We start from the raw sequence: 12975 nt of genomic DNA, 5'->3' as shown, positions 1-12975 counted from the left end.
AACATGATACAACTGTATTTTTCTTTTTTTTACAAAAATCTATAACTCCAAAATTACTTACCTGATTCCGATGATCTTGGTGTCTAAAAATATTTAAAAATTTGTAATTTTTCTAAATTGGTGTCAACTTTTTCTTGAGATGGTCTCTCATTTATTGACTCTGTATACAACAAATGCTTAACGCTAGTGAAGTGATTGCACTACCAGAAGAAGATGTAAAACACAGCGTTTATTAACTATGTCTCCACAGCTTCCAGGAACCAACTGGCCTCCCAGAGATTCAAACTACAACACTCTATTACCATGATAGTGACATCATAGTAATGATAGACATGAGCATATACATAGAAGTAAAAGAGAGACTATTACAACATCTCCTCTCTCTCGAAAGATTCAGAAAACAAGAAAAGAAATATACAAGGACATGTGCATCCTAAGCTTATGTAAAGAAAATAACATTAAGTTCGAGGCATAGGAGCTGCAGATTACGCACTTTTGCATAGATCGCCATCTGGTGTTGGGCCCGGATGTTTGCAGTTTGTTTTTCCTCTTAGAAAGTCTTTGGAAGTCACAAGGTCGGTGACTCCTCCCTTGGTTCGTATTGCGCATGGGCTTCGGCTCCATCCTCAGATTGTTTGTTTCCGCCATCGGGCTCGTATGTAATACTTCGCGCTCCGGTTCCGAACATTTCCAGTTCGACGATCGAAGCGGAATCCTCGCTCATCGCGGTATTGTTCAGATCCTGATCTCCTCAATCACCTTCTCTTCGACACATCTTTGATTCCAGTCGTCGACGGTGGCCTTCGGGCCTATCCAAACTCCGGTCCCGGCTGATGGAAAGAACTCCATTCAAGAAGTGCCTTCGATGTGGGTCCAAATTCCCCCACACCGATCTTCATGAGGTGTGCAACCTCTGCCTCTCCCCTGAACACGAGGCTCGAGACTGTCCCGCCTGCAAGTCTTTCAGATCGAAAAAGACTATTCGAGATCGAACGGGCAGACGAAACATGGCGCACTCCTCAACCTCCGTTCCAGTCGACATCTTCGGGGACGACGTCGAAGCTCCGGGACAGCAGCACACCGAAGAGGACCTCGTCAGTGCTTCCGAAGCCGACGACTCGGATGTGGCGGACATCACGCCGGCGCAGAGGGTCGTGAGTACTATACCCCCTCCCACACCCGCGCCGACACCCAAAAAGGCTTCGGTCACGCCTTCGCCTCCACCTCCGGGCCTAGGCAAGACCAAAGACATTGCTTCAAACACACCACCTTCGGGCCCGGTGAAGAAGCCTAATAAGCCTTCCGGCGGCTCGGGCTCGAGCCAACCTGCCAGCGGTGCCGAGAAACACACTTCGGCACCGAAAAAGAGACCGGCCTCTACCTCGACACCGAGCTCCGCACCAAAGCCCTCGGTGTCGAAACCCAGCCTTTCGGTACCGACCAAACACCATAAGGCCCTCGGCACCGAGACTCCCGCGCCGAAGCCTACCTCGGCGACCAAGAAATCGGAGGTTCCAAAAAAGCACGGCACGGACAAGCCTAAAAAGTAATCGGCCCCGAAACCTTCGGCGCCGACGGAACAAATATTGTCTCAGGAACTGTTTACACCAGATCCCTTGCAAAAGACACTTACCAAGGATCCAAAAACTGGACATTTGGCACTCTATTCTAAAAAGAGACATTTGGACAAACCGGCTCCGCCTCCACCTCCAAAGAGGAAAGACTCTGCTACCTCCCCTTTCAGAGTGCCTTCCCCACCTCCTCCACCCTCTCCACCTCCGCCCCCTCCGACTTCTCCACCCCTGCCTCATTGCTCCCCGACCCCATCTCCAGACCATGATGATCAGGGGGACCCATATTACGATCCAGGGGATGTGCCACAAGTCCCCACCCCTACAGGATCCCCAGACCCATGGGACAATTATAATAATCTAGACATTCCAGATGTCCCACAAGATGACCTTTATCCATCCAGGCCATCTCCACCAGAAGACTCATTAGGTTTTCACCACCTACTTCAGAGGGCGGCACATTATCACGGGGTAGAGCTACACACTGACCCGGTAGAGGAAGACTTCCTCCTCGACACCTTTGATACCGCACATAGGTCTACCTCTGAACTACCTATGCTCAAGGGGGTAATAAAACATGCGCCAGAGGTTTTTAAAGACCCAGTCAGGGCTAGGGTCATTAACCCACGCATAGGGAAAAAGTATAAAGCTGCCCCCACAGATCCTGCCTATATCAAAGGGCCAGCGCCACTAGATTCCCTAGTGGTCTCCACTGCACGGAAAAGGTCAAACTCCCAGGCGTCCGGCGAAGCACCACCACCTGACAAAGAGTCAAAGCTACTGGACGCGTCAGGAAAGCGCACTGCGTCACAGGCAGCCAATATATGGCGTATCGCCAACACTCAGGCGCTGTTGGCCAGATACGACAGAGCGCATTATGATGAACTTGAAACCATCATGCACCATCTCCCAGAAAAATACAAAAATAGGGCCAATGAATTAATTCAAGAGGGTAAGACGATAACTAACAACTCTTTACGCTGTGCCTTAGACGCAGCAGACACAGCCTCCAGGGCCATTAACACTAGCGTCCTCCTCCGTCGCCATGCTTGGCTATGAGTTTCAGGCTTTAAACCTGAGATACAGGCCTCCTTATTAAATCATCCATTTGATCAAGAACATCTATTCGGCCCAAATGTAGATGAGGACCTCGAGAAAAAGGAGGACACAGATACGGCGAAATCTATGGGAGCCCTGCAGTCGCACCCTCCTAGGCGCTCCTTTCGCTGCTCTTCCTTTCGGGGTACGGCCAGAGGGTACTCCTCAGATAGCACTTCTACTTCCTACAAATCCTCTGCTCAATCCACCTTCACAAGGGGTTATCAAAGAGGCGGCTATAGGGGCAATAACAATAAAGGCAGAGGCAAAACAAATACCGCCCGCTCTGCCACACGCCTACCCAATGACTTCCCCCTGCTCCCTCCAGACCATCCCACTCCGGTCGGGGGCAGGCTACAAAATTTCCTTCACGTCTGGGAGACCCAAAATATTTGTTCGGGGTACTGCCTAGAATTGACATCTACCCCCCCAAAACATTCCACCCAGGCAACGCCCAATGTCACAAGAACATTCCACGTTACTAAAACAGGAGGTAATCTCCCTCCTACAAAAACATGCGATAGAACAAGTCCCCGCCAATCAGCAAAATTTAGGGGTCTACTCCCTATATTTTCTGATACCAAAAAGAGACGAGACTCTACGACCTATTTTAGATCTCCGGCCTCTAAACACATACATACATTCGGACCATTTTCACATGGTAACACTTCAGCAGGTACTTCCGCTCCTCTCCCAGAACGACTTTCTCACCACACTGGACTTGAAAGACGCATACTTTCACATTCCGGTACACCATGCTCACAGAAAGTACCTCAGATTTGTAGTGGACGGGCAACACTACCAGTTCAAGGTGCTCCCATTCGGGGTCACAACAGCACCAAGGGTATTCACCAAGTGCCTAGCGGTACTGGCGGCACACCTCAGAAGACAGCACATTCACATCTTCCCATATTTGGATGACTGGCTAATAAAAGCCACGTCCTACAACCAATGTGTACATCACACCACCACTACAATCCAACTACTTCACCAGCTAGGTTTCACGGTGAACCACCAAAAGTCCCAGCTAATACCATCCCACACAAAGCATTACCTCGGTGCAACCATAGACACCTCAAATGCCATAGCCCAGCCCAATCCTACCAGGATTGCAAGCATTCAGGCTTTGCGTCAAAGATTCATACCTCAACACTCTCTCCCAGCAAGAGTGTTTATGCAACTAATATGGATGATGGCCTCTTGCTTTTTCATAGTGCCTCATGCAAGACTCCAGATGCGTCCACTCCAAGAGTGCTTAGCACGCCAATGGAACCAGGCCCAGGGGCAACTGACAGATCTGGTGTTGGTAGATGGTCGCACACATCGCTCTCTGCAGTAGTGGAACACCACAAATCTTTCCAGAGGTCGACCGTTCCTGGACCCGGTTCCACAAATAATCCTAACAGATGCATCGCTCTCCGGCTGGGGAGCTCATCTATTACACCTCACAGTGCAGGGCACATGGTTGCCACAACAAAAGTTACTCCATCAACCATCTGGAGTTACTGGCAATTGTTCTAGCCCTAAAATCCTTTCAGACACAGATTTTAGGCAAGGCAGTCCTTATTCGCACAGACAACATGACGGCCATGTACTACATTCAAAAACAAGGCAGGACACACTCTCCACAGCTCTCGACTAGCACAGAGCATATGGAGATGGGCAATTCCACACAAAATCTTTCTCCTAGCCCAACATGTCCCAGGAGTCCAAAACACCATGGCAGATCTGCTCAGAGACGCAGCAGATCCACGAGTGGGAACTTCACCCGCAGGTTCTTCACCCGGTCTTTCAGATGTGGGGGCATCCACAGATAGACCTCTTCGCCACACTGATTCTAGTAGCTCCAACATGGGCCAGACAACCGTGGTACACCACGCTGCTGGAACTCTTGGTAGTGCCACACCAAAAGTTACACCTCTCACCATGCCTCCTAACCCAGAACCATGGAGAGATCAGACACCCGGACCCAGCTCAGCTCAAACTTGCGATCTGGCTCCTGAGATCCTAGAATTCGGATACCTTAACCTTCCCCCTGACTGTATGAACGTCATCAGAGAAGCTAGACGCCCTACCACTAGAGCCTGCTACGCTGCAAAGTGGAAAAGATTTGTCGTTTATTGCCATATCAACACAATCAACCCTCTAGACGTATCTATACAGCACATCATATGCTACTTACTCCATCTACAAAGGTGTAACCTAGCATATACATCCATTCGGCTACACCTCGCAGCAATTGCCGATTACCTACAAAACAGACAGCACCTATCACTTTTCAGAGTGCTTGCCATTAAAGCCTTCATGGAAGGCCTCAAACGAATAATTCCCCCCAGAGTACCACCCTCGCCTGTGTGGAACTTAAATATAGTTCTCACAAGGCTAATGGGACCGCCTTTCGAACCTTTGCATAAATGTGAACTGCAATTTCTCACATGGAAAACAGCTTTTCTTGTAGCCATCACTTCCCTTAGAAGAGTCAGTGAGATACAAGCACTTACTATACAAGAACCTTTTCTCCAAATGCACCAGAACATGGTTGTGCTCCGTACCAACCCAAATTCCTACCCAAAGTAATTTCCCCCTTCCATCTAAACCAATCGGTAGAATTACCGTTCTTTTTCTCGCAACCTCAAACTGTTGCAGAAAGGGCTCTACACACGCTAGATGTTAAAAGGGCCTTACTTTAATGTGTGTTTATACTTTATTCGATAACAAGGTATCATAAAAGTAATTACATTTCGAATCAACATAGGTACGACCACAGGAATGATAACATATAAAAATATACATTTAAAAATTTCATCCAGAAAAAGAAAAAAAGAAAAAAGGGAGATTAAGTAAAACAGAGGAGTAAGAGAATGAAGGCGAGAGATACATATCCAGTTATAAAAATTGTTTGATGTAGATGGTAAAGAGAGACAAGATGGCAATCTAAGCAGAGCTTGCTTCAACTAGCTTAGATCGTAATATCCAAGCTTTTCCAAGATATTTGGCTACCCCACAAACTACCAGCAAGGATGTTGTGTCCGTCGTTAAAATATGGAGGGCCACTGATGACTGCCTGGTACCCAGATTACTACAAACTGGAGTTAACCAGCGCTTTCTAGGTGCCCTGTACGCCTTGCAGGCAAACAGGAAATGCCCCAGTGACTCAGTAGGATTAGAATATCCCGGGTAAGCTGTGTGATTGGATTTAGAATTTTTCCAATTATTTGTAAAATCATTAAGAGGTAGTGTGCCAAACCTCATTTTGAGGAACAAAGCTCTGTCCCTTGGTGAGGAGATGAAATCTAAAAAAGGTTCCAGCTTCGGAGCTGGCTTGCAGGTCATGAATGCATCAGTTAGAGCACCCAACTTTGCGTCTGTCAAAGCCATTCCCTCGACGCTTGACCAATATAGTTTCTTAATAATATCTTTTTGCGGGGGCTGCTGCAAGAGCCATTCTTCTTTTAGCCCTAGCTTAATTACCATGTCCCTCAGATTTTTCAACCATGGGATTAGTCTGAAACCATTTAAAGCAATAAGTTCGTCAAGGGCGGCTGCATAATTGCTCAGTTCCGGGGTTCTCCTGAGCCGGGCCCAAAATAAAACGGGCCGAAGGCCAACAATGTCTTTAATGGAACGGCGTCCCAAATCATAAAGTAACGGCTTAATAGGAGTGGAAACTGGGAGACCCACTAATTCTCTCATAAATTTATGTTCTGCAGAGCCTAAATCAGCAACTCTTTCGAATCCCCACAGTTCAGATCCGTAAGTAGCAGCAGACAATGCCTTGCCCTCGTATACTAATAAGGCAGGGCTAATAGGCTTAGTTGATGATAAACGGTGGTCTCTAAGGATTGCTCCTGTCACTCTCTTTAGATTTAAAGTCATTTTGGCAATGTGCGAATCCCATTTCATTCTAGAGTTTATCCTGACCCCCAAATAATCAAAGGCATCCACTTCTTCTAAGGGGGTGCCATTTAATGCGACGGTGGTTTTTTAAGTTTTTTGTTTCTAGATAATACCATCAATTTGGTCTTAGTAGTATTGATGGTAAGTCCACGATTGTCGCAAAAGATACAGAACTTGTCAAGCAGTTTCTGAAGACCCATAGGGGTCTTAGACATGAGGAGTGTATCGTCTGCAAAGAGGAGGGTGGGTGTTTTTTCCCCCCGCCAGGGCGGGGGCATCCGCTGGGTCCTCCCTCAAATGGTCTACCACCCCATTAATAAAGAGGGAGAACAGTGTCGGAGCCATCACACATCCCTGGCGAACCCCCCTCTGGACAGGGATACGGTCAGTCAATTGGCCTTCACTCCCCCATCTAATTCTTGCATATGTGTCCTCGTGCAGTCTTTTGATAAACTCCAAAAGGTATTGTGGCAACCCCATTCCATGTAGAACCTGCCAGAGTTTGGCCCGGGGAACGAGATCAAATGCAGTTTTAAGATCAATAAAGGCCAGGTATAAAGAACCCCCGCCAATCAGGACAGTCTTCCAATATGTGGCGAGGAATCTGAACACCTGGTCCATAGTGCCCACTTTCTTCCTAAACCCTGCTTGTAAATGTGATAAGACGTTTCCCTCTTCAAGCCAGGTCCACATTCGCGAGTTGAGAACCCTGCCAACCACCTTTTGGATGACATCGATTAAACTTATTGGCCTGTAGTTGGCAGGGTCCTCTCTCGCCCCCTTCTTATAGATTGTGACTACCTCGGCACCCTTCCATGAATCAGGGATAGCATGGCCTCTTAGCAGTAAGTTCATCCCATTAGTGATAAGTTCTGCCCATATTAGGGGGTCATGGAGAATCAAATCGCCTGGAAGGCCATCAGGGCCTGCCGCCTTCCCGGAAGCTATGCTTTTGATGGCGATCTGGACCTCCCCAGAGGTAAAAAGGTCCATTGGATCAGGCTGTAAAAAGGTTGGGTTAAGGTCTGGACTATCAGACGTGAGGTGGTCGGGCTCTACCTCGTTACAATATAATTTTGAAAAATGCACAGACCACTGCTGTTTGGTTATATTGTTGGGGATTGGTTCAGAGTCTCTTCTGGATAGTTGAGTTATTAAGGTCCAGAAGAGTTTAGAGTCTTTTGAAAAGGCTGCGTACTTAAGTGCTTGCCAATGTTCCTCCTCCCAAGCCCGTTTAGCAGCTGCTATGGATTTTTTATAAGCTTGCCTAGCCAGCCTGACAGCTATCGGATCTTTATTCCGAAGTGCAAGTATGATCTCCTGTCTCAGGGTTCTACATTCGTTGGTAAACCATGGGTTGCCTCTCTTGGGTTGATGATTTATGCCAGCTTTTGGACCTTTTATTATAAAATGAGAGCCTCTGTCCTCCATGAGGGTTTTATAAGTGTTAATAAAGTTAGCATGGTTTGTCACAAGCGACCCTGCATTGAGGTGAGCAAATTCAGCAGCCTTAGAGGCCACTAGGAGGTTTATGGAGGTTAGGGTGTCCTCGTGACCTGATACTTTGTGCCATTTCAACCTTCTATTGCAGTTTGTAGGAGTTACTGCTTTTGAGGCCAAATTCAAATTTAAGGAGTTTGGCGTTGAATTCCATTTAAAAACTGCACAGAGGGGATTATGGTCACTATCTGGCATCTGTTCTACCTTCATATCAACCACCTGGTCCCAAGAATTTGCATCTATGATAATGTAATCGATACTCGATGGCCCATGTAATCTATTAAAGGTCATAGCCCCATGTGGATCAGAGAGAGTTCTTCCATTTAGGGCACGGAGGTTAAATTCCAGAGTGAGACCAGTCATCTGAAGTGCCCTTGCTGACCATCTCATAGTAGAACTCAAATTTAAAGGGGGGATACAGTTTTTACTGTCTTCCTCAGTGAGCCCTAAAAGGTCAGCATCTCTTAGTGGTTCCTACGTACAATTCAGATCACCACCTATAATGATATTAGAGAGTGGTGGGATACCTGACAAAACGTTTTCCAGAATGGAGATGGTGGCAGAGTTTTGAGTGGGAGGGCCTCCTCTAGCGTATACATTGAGGAGGTCGACTCTAGAGCCATTTCGGGGCCGTTTGAAAGATATATGAATAAGATCTACTGACTTGGCATTGTGGATTTTAATGTCCAAATTCAGAGCGACCTTAATCCAAATATGTAGGCCTCCCGAAGGTCGGCCCACACCCTGGTGGACTGCCGGGATATGAAAAGTAGAATAACCAGGCTTATAAAGAGGGTCTAAACTCCAGGTCTCCTGGAACATGCAAATATCGTATTGGTTGACGAAGTCAAGCCAATCCGGGTTGGCCAAGTGTTTCTTAAGGCCTGCGATATTCCACGAAAGTATTTGGATTGTTCCCGAATTGGCCTTCCCACTATCTGGTATAGCATTAGTCAGGGGTACGGGGGAATAATTTTTGGGTAAGTGTCCCTTCGTTGAGCCATATGGGGGATGCTGAGTATAATGTACTAGGGGGCGTCAATCGATATCCTCTAATCCTCTAAGTGGGGAGAAGCGATTAAAAGTAGGTACATTAAAAAGAGATGGTCCTGCCTGTGGCCGAGTTGGGATGATGGGGTAAGTAGGATTCCTAATTAGTGACTGCGGATAAAAATAGGTTAGATCGAGGGTTCTAATGGGGCTCTGGTATGGAGCTTGGGACCAATTCACAATGTGTCTAGTAGCTCTAACATCTCTAAAATTGACAACGATTACGTCGCCCTCAATGTCCTTGGGCCGTGGGCCCACCCAACCAAGCCTACGGACATTCAAAAGTTAGCCATTTATATTAAGAGGTAACGGCCTATTCTTTCCCAACCAGTGTAAAACTTTGTTTTTTAGGTCATAATAACCTTCCTTCTTGCCTGCCTCTAGTGCAGGAACTCCTGTCATAAGTACAACGTAGGGGGTTGCCTCTGGTGGGAGGTCTATGTGGTCAGGACTACCGTCGTGTTTTTTATTTGAAACAGTGGAGGGAAGGGCGTTGATTGTGGAAGGGAGGATGCCTCTAGAGGAAGGGGAAATAACAGTTGTCTTACGAGAGGATGATAGGTTAAGTACATTTGATGGGGGTGGGACAATTTTGATATTAGTTATTTCTGATCTGCTTAGCCTATCATCTGGCGTTGGAGATAGGTTAACAGCAGGAGTGTTATTTGATGATACCAAGGCCTTTGGGAATTGCTCGTTTAATTTGTCAGTGTTTTTCTGGATCATTTGCTCTAATAGCCCTAGTTGGTTGGACACATTCTTTATCCTTTCTGTTAGTGGAAGAAGGAGTGATTTAAGAACTTTCTCAATTTGGGACATCATATTGTTTGATAGAAGATCAAATTTACAGTGATCTGACTCCGTAACTTGCTCTGCTGGCTGCTTAGCTACTGGGATAGAAGTTTTTGCGATGTTTCCCAACGCAGTGTGTTTAGCAATACCCAAATAGTTTGTTTTGTTAAGATTTTTCCCTCCTTTTTTTCTTTTTTTGGAAGGGGGGGGGCTATGATGTTGTTTCTCCCTCTCAACTTTTGCGGGCTGACCGCATTAGAATTGGATATGGCTCCAGGAACAGATGTGGTTGGAGGTGTAAAGCCCCTAGGATGACTAATAGGGAGGGTAGGATCAGACAAAGTTGGGTGTGAGTGAGAAGGTGTCGTTGGATTGTCAACATTAATGGTCAGAGAAGATGTAGAAGCAAGGGGGCTGACCGGTAAACAAGAGATAGGTGGGGCCGGCGACGGTGAAACAACCAACTGGATAGGGCCAAGAGAAGATCTTTTAGATTGTAAGATTTCGGCCGATAGACGTCGCTCTGCCATAGCTATCTCCTTTTCCAGGACAGAGGTAGCTCTTGTAATAAAATTGTCTAGCGTGCCTCTGACTGAGCCTCCCAACGTGGATAATTTACGTGATGGGGTACAGGTAGCCATAGTGGGAGACGCACAAATGGCCCAAACCAGTGATTACACACGGCAAAATTATACCACCAATATAAATGACATACGTGGCTTTTATATCAGGTGGCATGCAAACAACAACTACGTTAGATGATGTGTGTGCCCCTTTAACATGCGCTTGTAAACAGGTAGTACCTCAGGGAATGGAGTGATGGCAAACAGATCTTAGATAGTGGGCCCAGCTCAGCCTCCTCCTGCCTCTGACGGCCTCAGACGGCCCGCCCTTTGCCCGGGCTTAGCCCCGGGCACTCCCGCGCGCTCCCGCGCTGCGGGATAACAAGAACTAAAATAGGATGCGTGGGGGGCGTGTCTTCCAGGGAGAGCTGCCCAGGTGTAAGCAATTGGGCGCGCAGGGGCTCCTGGGCAATGGAGTCCCCTGCTGCTCGTAGCCCTGTCAGCTGACGCACACCCGGCTCTATTCAGTCCAGCTCCAAACCGTTTCCGCAAATCCGATGGATGCTGCGGGACCCGCGCAGCAGGTCCGGCGAGGTACTAGCGTCGGTGGGGCAAGGAGAGTCCTGGTGCAGTTCCGCGTTGGTTCAAGATCAAAAGGTGAGTCCCAAAGGCTCCAAGTGGAAGGGCAGATTTAGCTTGCAGATCAGCTGGGGGCGTGTCTTCCAGGGAGAGCTGCCCAGTTGTAAGCAATTGGGCGCGCAGGGGCTCCTGGGCAATGGAGTCCCCTGCTGCTCGCAGCCCTGTCAGCTGACGCACACCCGGCTCTATTCAGTCCTGCTCCAAACCGTTTCCGCAAATCCTGATGGACGCTGCGGGACCCGCGCAGCGGGTCCGGTGAGGTACTAGCGTCGGTGGGGCAAGGAGAGTCCTGGTGCAGTTCCGCTTTGGTTCAAGATCAAAAGGTGAGTCCCAAAGGCTCCAAGTGGAAGGGCAGATTTAGCTTGCAGATCAGCTGGGGGCGTGTCTTCCAGGGAGAGCTGCCCAGGTGTAAGCAATTGGGCGCGCAGGGGCTCCTGGGCAATGGAGTCCCCTGCTGCTCGCAGCCCTGTCAGCTGACGCACACCCGGCTCTATTCAGTCCTGCTCCAAACAGTTTCCGCAAATCCTGATGGACGCTGCGGGACCCGCGCAGCGGGTCCGGCGAGGTACTAGCGTCGGTGGGGCAAGGAGAGTCCTGGTACAGTTCCGCGTTGGTTCAAGATCAAAAGGTGAGTCCCCTATATCCAGAGAACACAACCTTTCAGAAAGACCAAACAAATGTTTGTCTCTTTCTCTCCACCACATAAAGGCATCCCCATCTCTAAATCAGGGATAGCTAGGTGGATTGTAAAATGCATACAGTCAGTCAATACTTTATTTCGGCTATATGTAGCCATAAAAGTCAAAAATACATGAACAACAATACATATGGGCCATGACATACAAATTACATACAATTGGTAAAGGTGAATATTTCTCCATGATTAAGCAATACCAGATAAAATATAAATAAGCACATTAAATTAGCTAAAAGCCAGAATTCTTAAAATGAATAATACTAAAACTGAGGTAGACTTAATAGAGTGAAACTGTTAGCAAGGGTAATCCATAATTCCTCCTTCTGCAATTACAGTTTATAACCGGAACGTTTCCTAATGATGTACACATTGAATAAAAATCTACTTATACCATATACCATTACTTGGGACGAATTAGATATTAATATGCGCTCCGCTACTTTGTATGACTCAACCCCCATATTTCTACAAAGGGGTTTAATCCAGGAGGTCCTCGGTTTCTTATAAGCCGGACAGAAAAAAAGTATGTGGGGAATATCTTCCCTAGCCCCAAGGGAACACATCATACACGCATCCGTTCCATTTTCCCCAGCCCACCTACATGTGTAGGAGTTTATCAATAAAACCCCATACCTAAATTGTAGGTAAAGAGATTTTGCTAAGGGAGGAGCAATCTCATCCATAAATTCCTCAAAGTTAGGTGAATCTTTTACGTTTAAGAAATTCTGAGACAAAATACCAATACGAGAGCCCAGAATTATTTCACCATTAACATGGGACCAAAAGGTATCCTTGAGGAGTTTTTTGGAAGACTGGGTCAAATTATGGGGCTCCTCCCAAAAATTAAGGAGCCCTAATCTCTTAAACGACGTGCAAATATACTTCAACCATGGGGTTTTCAAATACACGTCCAGCTTAATTAGTTCGATCAAACCATCCTTGTAAGCTATCAGCTCAGGGGTTGACCATATCCTGATCCAATACAATAGTGGTCTTAATGAAGCTAAGTGCTCTGTTCTTTTAAGATTGATGTCTAAAAACAGGGGGACAACTGGAGTGCGAGTCGGTATTTTAAGTAGACTACGCACAAATGTATTTTCTATCAACGCAAATTTGGTAGAGTTACAGTATCCCCATATCTCGGCACCATAAAGGGCTGCTGATTGAG

The 12975-nt window shown here is 47.1% G+C and overlaps 1 protein-coding gene across 2 annotated transcripts in view; it reads left to right on the top strand.

Annotated features, from left to right (window-relative positions):
• The window catches only part of SCAF8 (SR-related CTD associated factor 8), a 1763249-nt gene that overhangs the window by 462550 nt on the left and 1287724 nt on the right, over nt 1–12975 (top strand). The gene's annotated exons all lie outside the window — the stretch shown is intronic.

Source organism: Triturus cristatus, chromosome 6 (assembly GCF_964204655.1).
Source record: "Triturus cristatus chromosome 6, aTriCri1.1, whole genome shotgun sequence".
In the NCBI taxonomy this organism is placed as follows: domain Eukaryota; kingdom Metazoa; phylum Chordata; class Amphibia; order Caudata; family Salamandridae; genus Triturus; species Triturus cristatus.
The sequence above is the reverse complement of the archived record's forward strand: the minus strand, read 5'-3'. Positions and strand labels throughout refer to the sequence as shown.